Source organism: Mytilus edulis, chromosome 9, assembly GCF_963676685.1.
Source record: "Mytilus edulis chromosome 9, xbMytEdul2.2, whole genome shotgun sequence".
NCBI lineage: Eukaryota > Metazoa > Mollusca > Bivalvia > Mytilida > Mytilidae > Mytilus > Mytilus edulis.
Genome location: NC_092352.1, coordinates 24,846,221 through 24,860,831, shown reverse-complemented (window position 1 = coordinate 24,860,831; position 14,611 = coordinate 24,846,221). Strand labels below are relative to the sequence as shown.

The 14,611-nt window shown below is 32.5% G+C and overlaps 1 long non-coding RNA gene across 1 annotated transcript; it reads left to right on the top strand.

Moving 5' to 3' along the window:
* Positions 1 to 5,106: 5,106 nt before the first annotated feature.
* LOC139487889 (uncharacterized) lies at positions 5,107 to 14,144 on the top strand. Its single transcript, XR_011655898.1, has 3 exons — positions 5,107 to 5,181; positions 11,708 to 13,260; positions 13,456 to 14,144. It is a non-coding gene; the product is annotated as an uncharacterized lncRNA (long non-coding RNA).
* The last annotated feature ends 467 nt before the right edge of the window (positions 14,145 to 14,611 follow it).

Below are 14,611 nucleotides of genomic sequence, written 5' to 3'. Positions count from 1 at the left end.
ATGTTCAGAAAAGTAAGATCTACAAATAAGTCACCACGACCAAAATGGTCAGTTGACCACTTTAGGAGTTATTACCCTTTATAGTCAATTTTTAACCATTTTTCGTAAATCTTAGTAATCTTTTAGAAAAATCTTCTCCTCTGAAACTACTGGGCCAAATTTAACCAAACTTAGCCATAATCATCATTGGGGTATCTAGTTAATAAAATGTGTCCGGTAACTCGGCCAACAAACCAAGATGGCCGTCATGGCTAAAAATAGAACATGGGGGTAAAATGCAGTTTTTGGCTTATAACTCAAAAACCAAAGCATTTAGAGCAAATCTGACAGGAAGTAAAATTGTTGATCAGTTCACGATCTATCTGACCTGGAATTTTTTAGATGAATCGGATAATCGGTTGTTAGGTTGCTGGCCCTGAATTGGTAATTTTGAGGAAATTTTGCTGTTTTTAGCTCACCTGGCCCAAAGGACCAAGTGAGCTTTTCTCATCACTTTGCGTCCGGCGTCCGTCGTCCGTCGTCGTCCGGCGTTAGCTTTTACAAAAATCTTCTCCTCTGAAACTACTGGGCCAAATCAAACCAAACTTGGCCACAATCATCATTTGGGTATCTAGTTTAAAAAATGTGTGGCGTGACCCGGTCAACCAACCAAGATGGCCGCCATGGCTAAAAATAGAACATAGGGGTAAAATGCAGTTTTTGGCTTATAACTCAAAAACCAAAGCATTTAGAGAAAATCTGACAGGGTTGAAAATGTTTATCAGGTCAAGATCTATCTGCCCTGAAATTTTCAGATGAATCGGTCAATCGGTTGTTGGGTTGCTGCCCCTGAATTGGTAATTTTGAGGAAATTTTGCTGTTTTTGGTTATTATCTTGAATATTATTATAGATTGAGATAAACTGTAACAGCAATAATGTGCAGCAAAGTAAGATCTACAAATAAGTCAACATGACCAAAATGGTCATTTGACCCGTTTAGGAGTTATTGCCCTTTATAGTAAATTTTTAACCATTTTTCGTAAATTAAAGTAATCTTTTACAAAAATCTTCTCCTCTGAAACTACTGGGCCAAATTAATCCAAACTTGGCCACAATCATCTTTGGGGTATCTGTGTGGCGTGACTTGGTCAACCAACCAAGATGGCCGCCACGGCTAAAAATAGAACATAGGGGTAAAATGCAGTTTTTGGCTTATAACTCAAAAACCAAAGCATTTTGAGGAAATCTGACATTGGTTGAAAATGATTATCAGGTTAAGATCTATCTGCCCTGAAATTTTCAGATGAATCGGTCAATCGGTTGTTGGGTTGCTGCCCCTGAATTGGTAATTTTGAGGAAATTTTGCTGTTTTTGGTTATTATCTTGAATGTTATTAAAGATAGAGATAAACTGTAAACAGCAATAATGTTCAGCAAAGTAAGATCTACAAATAAGTCATCATGACCAAAATGTTCAGTTGACCCGTTTAGGAGTTATTGACCTTTATAGTCAATTTTTAACCATTTTTCGTAAATTAAAGTAATCTTTTACAAAAATCTTCTCCTCTGAAACTACTGGGCCAAATTAATCCAAACTTGGCCACAATCATCTTTGGGGTATCTAGTTTAAAAAATGTGTGGCGTGACCTAGTCAACCAACTAAGATGGACGCCACAGCTAAAAATAGGACAAAGGGGTAAAATGCAGTTTTTGGCTTATAACTCAAAAACCAAAGCATTTTGAGGAAATCTGACAGGGATAAAAATGTTTATCAGGTCAAGATCTATCTGCCCTGAAATTTTCAGATAAATCGGTCAATCGGTTGTTGGGTTGCTGCCCCTGAATTGGTAATTTTGAGGAAATTTTGCTGTTTTTGGTTATTATCTTGAATATTATTATAGATAGAGATAAACTGTAAACAGCAATAATGTTCAGCAAAGTTATATTTACAAATAAGTCAACATGACCAAAATGGTCAGTTGACCCGTTTAGGAGTTATTGCCCTTTATAGTCAATTTTTAACCATTTTTCGTAAATTAAAGTAATCTTTTACAAAAATCTTCTCCTCTGAAATTACTGGGCCAAATTAATCCAAACTTGGCCACAATCATCTTTGGGGTATCTAGTTAAAAAAAATGTGTGGCGTGACCCGGTCAACCAACTAAGATGGACGCCACAGCTAAAAATAGAACATAGGGGTAAAATGCAGTTTTTGGCTTATTACTCAAAAACCAAAGCATTTTGAGGAAATCTGACATGGGGATAAAAATGTTTATCAGGTCAAGATCTATCTGCCCTGAAATTTTCAGTTGAATCAGTCAACCCGTTGTTTGGTTGCTGCCCCTGAATTGGTAATTTTGAGGAAATTTTGCTGTTTTTGGTTATTATCTTGAATATTATTATAGATAGAGATAAACTGTAAACAGCAATAATGTTCAGCAAAGTTAGATTTACAAATAAGTCAACATGACCAAAATGGTCAGTTGACCCGTTTAGGAGTTATTGCCCTTTATAGTCAATTTTTAACCATTTTTCGTAAATTAAAGTAATCTTTTACAAAAATCTTCTCCTCTGAAACTACTGGGCCAAATTAATCCAAACTTGGCCACAATCATCTTTGGGGTATCTAGTTAAAAAAAATGTGTGGCGTGACCCGGTCAACAAACCAAGATGGCCGCCACGGTTAAAAATAGAACATAGGGGTAAAATGCAGTTTTTGGCTTATAACTCAAAAACCAAAGCATTTTGAGGAAATCTGACATGGGTTGAAAATGTTTATCAGGTCAAGATCTATCTGCCCTGAAATTTTCAGATGAATCAGTCAATCGGTTGTTGGGTTGCTGCCCCTGAATTGGTAATTTTGAGGAAATTTTGCTGTTTTTGGTTATTATCTTGAATATTATTATAGATAGAGATAAACTGTAAACAGCTATAATGTTCAGCAAAGTTAGATTTACAAATAAGTCAACATGACCAAAATGGTCAATTGACCCATTTAGGAGTTACTGCCCTTTATAGTCAATTTTTAACCATTTTTCATAAATCTAAGTAATCTTTTACAAAATCTCCACTGAAACTACTAGGCCACAATCATCTTTGGGGTATCTAGTTTGAAAAATGTGTCCGATGACCTGGCCATTCAACCAAGATGGCCGCCACGGCTAAAAATAGAACATAGGGGTAAAATGCAGTTTTTGGCTTATAACTATGAAACCAAAGCATTTAGAGCAAATCTGACATGAAGTTAAATTGTTAATCAAGTCAATATTTATCTGCCCTAAATTTTTCAGATAAATTGGACAACTGGTTGTTGGGTTGCTGCCCTCCAATTGGTAATTTTTAAAGAAATTTTGCCGTTTTTGGTTATCTTGAATACTATTATAGATAGCGATAAACTGTAAACAGCAATAATGTTCAGCAAAGTAAGATCAACAAATAAGTCAGCATGACCTAAATGGTCAATTGACCCCTTAAGGAGTTATTGCCCTTTATAGTCAATTTTTAACAATTTTCATTAATTTGGTAAATTTATGTAAATTTTTACCAAATATAGTTCTCTGTTACTAATGGGCAAAGTTCATTATAGATATAATTGTAAGAAGCAAAATCGTTCAGTAAAGTAAGAACTTCAAACACATCACCATCACCAAAATACAATTTTGTCATGAATCCATTTGTGTCCTTTGTTTGATATGCACATAGACCAAGGTGAGCGACACAGGCTCTTTAGAGCCTCTAGTTTTTTTAATCTACTAGTAATAAAAAATATACACTTTTATTTATACAGCTACGATTCCCCGAGATTAAGCAGCCAGGCAAACAAATAATATAAAATTAATCATAAAGACAGCCCTTCAATCTGAGTAAAGGCAACTTGAAAACTGTTATATTTGAATCTTCCTGTGAAGATCAACAACAACAAGATTGGACAACACACTATTAATCTTGAATGTATTGTTCAACTTTGTTTGCTACCGCATTGTTGTATTTCCCGCTTTATCTTTTATTTTCATTCATGGTGAAAATGATACTGGTGCCTTACCATTTAGTCTTCTCTTTAATTGAAAAGAGATACATGTATATCATCAAATTGTTGACTTAATTCTCACAAATGACTCACCTCCGGTGTAAACCATCGAATGCTAAATGTGGAGAGTATATGCTTCACGGAACATCTGATTTCACTTCCGAATTTCCAATGCGGTCACTAGTTTTTTTATGTTATGTACATCGTTGTCTTCGACTTATATGAGTTTGAATATCCCTTTCAACTTCCGGCGCAAAGATTATATCCGTTCCGTTCAATACTTCGAAACACTACGCAGTATTTCGGAGCATATATGGAACGGATATCAACTCGCCGGAGATTGTATCCCTTTTTAATATTTTGCAGTCCTCTTTTACCGAGTGCGATACTCGTTTAGGTTGAAACTATTAAGAACTAAAGTTGACAAGTCAAATTATTGAGTTGAACATATTTTTTTCATTTGCATTAATGCAAATTCATGTATTTAGAATGTTCCCATACTATGTTGTGTCATGTGTACTATTGTTTGTCTGTTTGTCTTTTTCATTTTAAGCCATGGCGTTTTCAGTTTATTTTCGATTTATGAGTTTGACTGACCCTCTGGTATCTTTCGTCCCTCTTTTATCTTATTGTTGAACTGTTGAGACTTGAGTTTTTACACCCAAATTGAGTATACTTCAACACATATTTGCCAATATTTTCTATATGTAACTAAGAGAATCTCAAACTCACGTTGTTGAGTTATATACAAGTACACTAATCACATCAACTATTTGGGTTTTCCAAACAGTTAAAAGTAGTGTCGCCACAATCTTTAATAATAAGAACTTAAGCTATAAATACATTTATCTTTAGAATGTTTCGCAAAAGATAAATCATCAGTTTGACGAATGCGTCTGATTGTTACCAATACTTCGAAATAGTGACTCTACACAACTCCAAACGTAAGTACACAAAGTGAATAACTAAATAGTGAGTTAAAGCAAAAAATTGTAAGCAAACTATAAGTGTGCAAAATATGCTGTAGCGGAAATTTCATAACAATTTAAAGCTATATTTGAATTTAAATTCGTGTTCAAAAGGTCATGGTAAAACTATTATTTAATCAAATGAATTACAATAAGAAGGAAGTATTTCAAACAAACCCATAAATGTCACTTCAACATACGCAATAGGTAAGAAAATTTAACAAATAAATAAATGCTTACTTTTCAAATTGGTCAATATTGTTTCGTCAAATTTACGGAAACGACTTCCAAGGTTAAATATTATATCCAGATTCATTTAGAATTTCATATTACATGACATCTTTTGAAAAAAGTGAAATTACAAAAAATACTGAACTCCGAGGAAAATTAAAAACGGAAAGTCCAAAAATGCGTGTAAATGATGGTAGAAATTTTAGCAGAAATTTAAGGAACATTTATTTTATAATGAACAATCAAAAACATCAGATCAACTTTGCCTAAGAGAGTAACAACTAAAGATTGAATACAGTTACATATTAAAAACCAATTGTTCAGAGAACAATTGAAGGTCTTTCCACTAGTAAAGATCTATTTTGATATTGAAATATGAAAAATCAGTTTAAAATGTTAGTTCCTATGGCTTTATGGTGTATTAATATCGATTTAAAGCAAAGGTCAAAATCTAGAACGTCCTATTAACCTATGACCTTGACCTCAATTTCAAGGTCACATACCAAGGATCTTAAATCAAAAGACCCTAGGTCTTTAATATGTTTGGTTAAAGAGTAATATCACTTTACGGGTAAACCTAAATATAAGATGGGCAAAAACTCCCATTTATTGTCTGCGCACCCTTTCACCCAAAATATACAAGTAAGGACATGTCGCAACTAACAATTTATGAAAATTTATTTGTCGATATGTCATACGGTATTTGAAAATCAGTGAAAATAAGCAAAAATCAAAAATTTTGAACATGACCTTGACCTTTGACCTTGACCTCATTTTCATTTTTTTGGACCAAGGACCTCAAATCTGAAAACCCTAGGTCTCTATCACTTATGGTTTACCAGTTAGAAATGCATAATACTTATATCATTTACATAAGGGGAAATAACTCTCATATGGAGTCTCTGGAAAGCTTCGGTCCAAATAAATTGCCTAATCCTGAAGATGTAACAAGCAATTTGGTAAAATAAATTTGTCGCAATCTTTTATGGTTGCAAAGGAGTAGTGGCCACAAGAAAAACAGTGTTTGGGGAGATAACTTACAACGTAAAGTATTTTGTTATGCGGTTGAAAATTTTTAAAGCATATAAACTATACGATATAATATTCCAAATATCTAAGCGACATCTTTTGAAACATCAACAATACGCAAGAAAAAATTTAGGCGGAAGAATAAAAAAAAAAATAATAATTAAAAACCAATTGTTCAAAGAACAATTGAAGGTCTTTCCACAAGTAAAGATCTATTTTATTATCAAAATATTAAAAATCAATCTAGAATGTCAGTTCCTATGACTTTATAATGTATAAATATGAATTTAAAGCAAAGGTCAAAATCTACAACGTCCTATTAACCTTTGACCTTGACCTCAATTTCAAGGTCACCAACCAAGGACCTCAAATAAAAAGACCATAGGTCTGTAATATGTATGATTAATGAGTTATATCACTTTAGGCATGATATAAATATAAGATGGGGGAAAACTCTCATTTATTGTTTACGCACCCTTCCAACCAAAATTTATAAGTTACAACATGTCGCAACTCACAATTTAGTAAGAATAATTTGTCAATATCTTTCACGGTTGTTGAAAATAAGAGAAAATAAGCCGAAATCAAAATTTAGAATATGACCTTGACCTTTGACTTTGACCTCATTTTCATTTTTATGGACCAAGGAACTTAAATCCAAAGACTCTAGGCCTATATCACTGATGGTTTACCAGTAAGAAACGCATATCACTTATATCAAATGCATAAGGGGAAATAACTCTCATATGGAGTCTCCGGATAACTTCGGTCCAAATGAATATCCTAATCCTGAAGAAGTAACGAGCAATTTGTTAAAATAAATTTGTCGTAATCTTTTACGGTTGCGAAGGAGTAGTGGCCACAAGAAAAACAGTGTTTGGGGAGATAACTCTTACAATGTAAAGTATTTTGTTACGCAGTTGTAAATTTTTAAAGCGAATAAACTATACGACATCATATTCCAAATATCTAAGCGACATCTTTTGAAACATCAATACTACGCAAGAACAAAATTTAGGCGGAAGAAAAAAAAATAATTAAAAACCAATTGTTCAGAGAACCATTGATGGTCTTTCCACCAGTTAAGACCTTTTTTTAAATGAAAATATTAAAATTTAGCTTTAAATGTCAATTTTAGCGCCAAATGACAGCTTTTTGAAAGCTTATTAAAAAAATATATGGTTTCTATAAAAAAAAAATATATATTAAAGGGAGATAATCTTTTACTTCCGGTTTAAAAAGTTTACTTCCGGTATTGTTTGATAGTTTACTTGACACTGATTCCAAAAATATATGGTTCTATATACTTTAACATTGATTTAGTACAAAAAATAGCTACTTCCGGTTTACAAAAGGTCACTTCCGGTTGTGTTTTTTAAGGTCACATTGCTAATACAACTTAATGCAAAAAGTCCCATGGCTTTATCATGTGTACATATGAGGTAAAAGCAAAGGTCAAAATCTAGAACGTTTAATTAGCATATGACCTTGAGCTCAATTTCAAGGTCATAAACCAAGGACCTCAAATCAAAAGACTCTAGTCCTCTACTTTATATTGTTAATGAGTTATATTACCATACGTATGATATAAGATATAAAAAGGGGGAAAACTCGCGTCAAATGTCTTCGTACCCTTTCAACTAAAATTCATGTGTTACGACATGTCGTAACTAACAATTGTGTGAAAATATTTTGTCGATATCTTGTATGATTTCTGAAAATAAGAGATAACAAGCCAAAATCAAAAATTTGAACATGACCTTGACCTTTGACCTTGACCTCATTTTCATACTTTTTGAGCAAGGGCCTCAAATCAAAAGACCCTAGGCCTCTATCACTTATGGTTTTCCAGTTACAAATTTATTTCACTTAATTCAATACAAAAGGGGAAATTACTCTCATATGGGGTCTTCGTAAAGCTTCGGTCAAAATAAAACGTAACATTCTGAGGATATAACGAGCAATTTGGAAAAATAAATTTGTCGCTTTCTTTTACGGTTGCGGAGGAGATCTGATAACAAGAAAAACAGTGTTTGGGGAGATAACTCTTACAAAGAAAAGTGTTCGGTTAAACAGGGTGAGTTTCAAAAGCGTATAGACTGTATGATCTCATATACAAAAAAACTAAGCGACATCTTTTGAAACATTTTTACACCGCAAGAAAAAAATTAGGCGGAAGAAAAAAAAATTAATCAGAACAAAATCAATAGGTCTTTCCACACGAAAGGTGGAAAGACCTAATAATAATCAGAACAAATTCAATAGGTCTTTCCACGGAAAGGTGGAAAGACCTAATAATCAGAACAAATTCAATAGGTCTTTCCACGGAAAGGTGGAAAGACCTAATAATGAATTGTATACCTCCAATTCCCTAGTTTTAAAATGCTGTAACTTTCTTTATAATGCTTGAAAATTTATAAAAGTGGTATTTATGGATAGCTAACAGATTACTATTTTATATTAATGCAATATTAGTATTATACAACAATTATGTAATCAATTATATTGTTCATTGTGTCTACAATGTTTTACAAGAAATTTCCACTTTCAATTGAAAAGGAGGAACGAAAGATACCAGAGGGACAGTCAAACTCATAAATCGAAAATAAACTGACAATGCCATAGCTAAAAATAAAAAAGACAAACAGACAAACAAAATTACACATGACAAAACAAAGAAAACTAAAGAATAAGCAACACGAACCCCACCAAAAATTAGGGGTGATCTCAGGTGCTCCGTAAGGATAAGCAGATCCTTCTCCACATGTGGCACCCGTCGTGTTGCTTATTTGATAACAAATCTGGTAAATAGTCTTATTTGGTAGGTCACATTCATGAAGGGGAGGGTATTGTAGTTACGACGTAAGGAACATATCCGATATCATTTCTGAAACGGTTATTCCATAACGGCCAACCAATTCGTGATGGCGTTCGTGAAATTAGCTTCTTCATGGATATTCCGACAGGGTTGATTTTATTATATGTTGTTCCTAGGGCCATTATCTTCAAAAACGTGTCTCAGATTTTGAATAGAACGTATAGATAAAATTTTACACCTAATCAAATATTATCTACTTTTATGGGGTAAGGATGTTAAAATTTATACTAATTAGAGATGTATGAGAGAATGGAATACGATAGCGATAATTTGAGACACCCTTTTGTAGCTCCTGCTGTGTTGGTTGATATTTCGTTAAATTTCCTGTATAGTTATAGAAATGAATCAGCTAAATTCATTCAAGTGAACTGACTAAGATGTTGCCATTAATTGCATTATAATTGATTACATAATGATCGCATAACAAAAATATTGCGTTCATTTAAAAGATTAATCTTTTATCTATCTATATATACCTCTTTTATTAATTTATATGCAGTCTTAAGAAAATAGCAGTATATTAAAGGTTGGAGTATTGTGCTTCCTTAAATCATTTAATAACGAAGAACCAACTACTAGACAGGATTATCAGATTATTTTTTTTCTCTTTGGATGGTTAAATGAAGTAGGTTGCTTACAAGGTGTGTAATGGAAAAGCCCTGGTTTATTTATTATTATTATAATGAGACACGAAACAAGAATCTAGAGGAAAGTAGGGAGAGCTTGGCTATGATACAACATATCAAACTTCGTGTTGATTTTATGCCATGGCTGAAGCTTCAGCCCATTTTCTAAAAGCCCGACCAAGTCATGAATATGGCATTTGTTTTTCAATTGTTCTGTAAGATGCTTCTTTTTTTATTTGTTTTTAGGGTTATGTATTTTTGTTATCATTATTTTCTGAAATATATCCTCCTCTCAATTATTTAGGAAGCTGAACTAATATAAACGAGAGAAAAATCTATTTGTAAAATTTTTGTAAACTTTGCCACTTATTAACCAACATTACAAAAGATTAAAAAAAACTTAATATCCTATAGTAGTTTTGAAATGATGAATAAATATGTGGTTAAAATTTTCGCTAAATTTTAAATCTATTTTATGTTCTTGTAAATGCTTGCGTAGTTAAGTTACTCAATCAATTAAAATAACAAGCCGTTTGTACGAAAAAATAAAATAAAAATTCACACACATTTCAAATTCAAATGAAATAAAACTGTAAAATAAAAATATAAGTATAGTATCTTCAAATCTCACAATATAACCAAACTTTTCGTCATTAAAATAATGATTAATATCCTTATCAGAAGACGGTTTAGGGAGACAGGTAACCTAAACCTCCTTTTTATGAAGCTGCATATACGAATAATGCAAATATTTTTATATGTTCCACTCAGAATCAAATCTATTAGTGTGCCCTCCAAATTTCTCCAATTCTAGGATCCGCATCTGCTTGCTAAAGATCAGCATACTTGCCAGTTCACCGTTGTAAGTCAAATATTGGACACAATGTAATAATATTCCAAGACCAAAAGCAACTTCCACGAGCTACCAACATGGAGCTACCATCACAATAAAAAATCGGTATCATGACCAATTTTTAATATTAATTCAAGCTCTCATTCATTTTATTTATATTATAAAAAGCCATGTTAAAGGTCACAGAAGCTATGCCAATAATACTTAGATATCCATTCATCTTACTTTTAATTGAAACAAAATTTACTGTTTTCATCATATCAATACCGAAGAATGCATGACTTGGCGGAGGGTAAAATGGATTGGTGACTACACAAATGCAGGAGACATTCTTTATGCCAAGCTGTAAATCGTCGCGTGGCATTAAAAAACTGTGAATCCATATTTTCATCCATTTCTTAAAATAACGAAAAGTATTTTTTAAAAGATATGACATATACAACTGCTTAATTGGAACAAGCATATGAAAATGTTTGTTCAATAAGTCTCACTGATATGAGGGTTTGGATGGGGTTAAATGATTAAAGAATAATGCCCTTAAAAAATGAAGATTAGAGAATAATGAGCCAAAAAATAGAAGATTAGAGAATAAAAGGGTTAATTTTTGGAAGATTAGAGAAAAAAGGGGTTATTTTTTTAAAGATTAGAGAAAAATGGGGTGAAAATTAAATGTTTACAGAATAACAGACCCCCCATCAATACCCTCTGATATGATAAAAAAGATTCATTCTTTCCTGCTTATTGTTAAAAACATCAGAGAAAAAAATCTGATAGAAACTCTATATCCGCAAAAAAAAATTCTTACTGTACTGTAGTAATAAGTGTTGTAGACATATGTCATATTTTAATACTTTTCGATATTAGGAGAATTAAATTTTGATGTCATGCATATTCAGGGGAAAAAACAAGTTACAATAAATGCTAAAATGAATAAATTTACTATGTTCTCGGCTTACCTCATCTTTTATCTTTAGGTTGAATATATATTTAACAATTGATAGATTGGTGTTTGCTAACTTATTCTTGTAAAAAAATATAACACATCTTTAGGAAGAAGATTCAGGTAATAAAACATCAACAAATAGCTATACTTCAAGTTATTTCATTTTTTTGCAGTAAAATAATGACGACTCTACTGTGTAATATTTTGCGTGCTACTTTCATCGTTCCTTTTTCTGCTGGTCTCATTAAGGAGCGAAGAAATAGAGGATTTTCAGTACATGACGGCAGTATAGCTGGAGTAGTTCTTTTGACCACAGCCATGATTATTATCTTTGAAGTTATAGTTGTATTACCTGTGAAACAGTCTCGAATGTTGATGGTAGGACTGTCAGGTCTGGCGTTAATCTGTCTAGTGTTGTGTAGCATTGTTGTTCGATGCCGGTCTAACTGGGTTGAAGTAAAGACTGTGAAACCGAGCGATCAAATGAAACTAAAATTTCTGTGGTTATTTTGTATCGGTAATATCACGTACCAAGCCTTACAACTAGCAATGCATCTTCTTTGTAAAATCTACAACCTCCAAGTCACACTGTTTTGGGCGTTCACCTGGATATTTCAGATATGTCAAACTGTCTTCATTCACTACTTTTCTAGATTTAGATTTGCAAATGCTCTGTGTTTGTATTACGGTTTATTGGTTCTCTGTGTGACAAATATTTCAATGTGGACACAGCAAACTTTCTATACGAACAGAATTAGGCTCGAGATAAATATAAGCAACCTCATTAATAGCACAGTCGCAAACTGTTTATACGGTGATGGACTTGCAACGGTAGTTGAATTTTTGAATCCGTATTTGCAGCCTGTACTTCTAGAATATTCACTTCTAAGTTTGATTTTTCTGTCTGAAATGTGGCCCAAAAAGAATGCTGAATTTGAGAGGATCAACAATTCCATTTCAGGAGACACAGACGACGAATATGAGACATTACTGGTACGAAACAGTAACCAAGATGGTGATCAACCACTGCCGCGCTGTAGTGTCTGGCACAAAAATTCGTTATGTGTCCTTTTGATTGGATTTCTATATAACTTCTCGTTCATGCTAATTCAATGCATTTACATTTATGGACCGAGGGAAAAAATGACAGATTACAGGAAAGTTTCCTTTGATATCTTCTTTTGTGCTAATATAGTACGAACACCGCTTATAATCAAATGCTTCTATGCCTTAAATGGACAACTACGACCAAAACAAGAATCACATACAGGAATGAGCCTAGATCAGTTTGTTATAATCACTAGTTCCTTTGCAACTTGTGGGTTATATATAGCAGATTGTTTCAGAGTGAGTGATGCACCAACAAGTACCACTCTAGGAGAAATTCTGTTTAAAAGCAATGTTATCCTCAGAGTTGTTGCTACAGTTTTTCAAACATTATTCATTTTGCAAATGAAACACTACAACAAAATTGGAGATCAAAAGCCTTTTTGTTCAATTCAAAATACATTTTTGTTCCTTTCCCTAGTTAATCTTGGCATATGGATGTCTTACACTTTTGTTACACCCAGATATCGGTTGACACACTCTAGCTTTTTATTGGAAAGCTTTTGGTTTCCATTTGTTTTATTTTATCATTTCGAATGTTTTGTCGCATTCTACAAGTTTTTTCGAGTATAATTGTAACATATATGTAACGATAAGAAAATGTTCCATTCCCAAACTTGTCTTATTGAAATCTAAACGTCTCCTTTCTGTTAACAATCAATGGTATTCATATTTAAAAAAAAAAACACCAAAAAAACGCCCAGGCGTGTCCTACCTAACGAATATTTTGTAAATTTGATGTCGTACTAAACATGTAGGAAATATTTGCCACTAGACTCTAAGCATCCAATAATCAATCAATCTTTTGTCCTAGACATTCATGAAATAATTCTCTAAATTTTAAGTAGCAATCGGATAATCCATTATTTGTTATACATGTTTATCTAACACTTATAAATTCTGGTGATATTGGGATTAAACGGACACATTTAGGCGAAGTAGACACTTGATCGGGAGTTGGTAACGTTTTGGGTGATAGAAATGTTTGAACGTGTAACATATAGATATAAAAATAACTGTAAGAATAATTTCGCAAGCATCATTATATTATCGAATTTTATATAGGTTATATATGGATTATTTTGTTTTCTTTTTCCATTAAATAAAAAGGACGCAGCTTTTGATTGTGAATCGTTATATCTTAGATTTAGAAGTGGTGATTTGATGTCAAAATAAAACTCAATTTATAAATGATAATTGACTGTACATTTTTAGTAGTTATGACGTCAAATGCAAAATACACTGTCTGTCTTTGGAAAAACATATTAACTAGGTTTGATTGGTCCAATTACACACGTATATCATTTTGTTAGTGAATTTTTTCAGATACAACTGAATGCATCTTTAAACATATGTAAGTATTGTTAATATTTTATAGACCAATCATTTTGAATTTTGCACATACATTTGTACTTGTAACATTGGTCCTTATGCAGAAGTCCACTATTTTCTGTTTAAGGACCAATCTCTTTATTGTAGAATAAAACTATCCTTTTACACTAACATTTTTTTTTATAATTGCATGTATAATTTTTTTTTCGTGAAAACGGTATTCGATTATGCAAGGGTTACAATCTTCTTGTTGTGAACTATCATTCGGAGAACACATTTCTGCATTGTTTTTACTATATGTTGAACTTACAATTTGAAACTATTTACATTCAAAGTACCATCCATTAACCCATTTCTCTACAGATTTAGTTTTATTAATATTACCTTCTATGACCTTTACCTTTTGAAATGTTGATTTAACACTCGATACGAGATGTCTTCCTCGTTATATTGATGTGTAACTTAGCTTCTCTTTCTATCAGTATACACGTTAGTGACTGATTATATGTTATAGGTGGAGCTGTGGAATCAATGTACATACAAGTAATAAACAATCATTACAATTTGTCTCCAATACATGTATCGAACTATTCAAACAAAAAAGTCATCTTTTATGATGAGTGAGGGAAAACTACAGA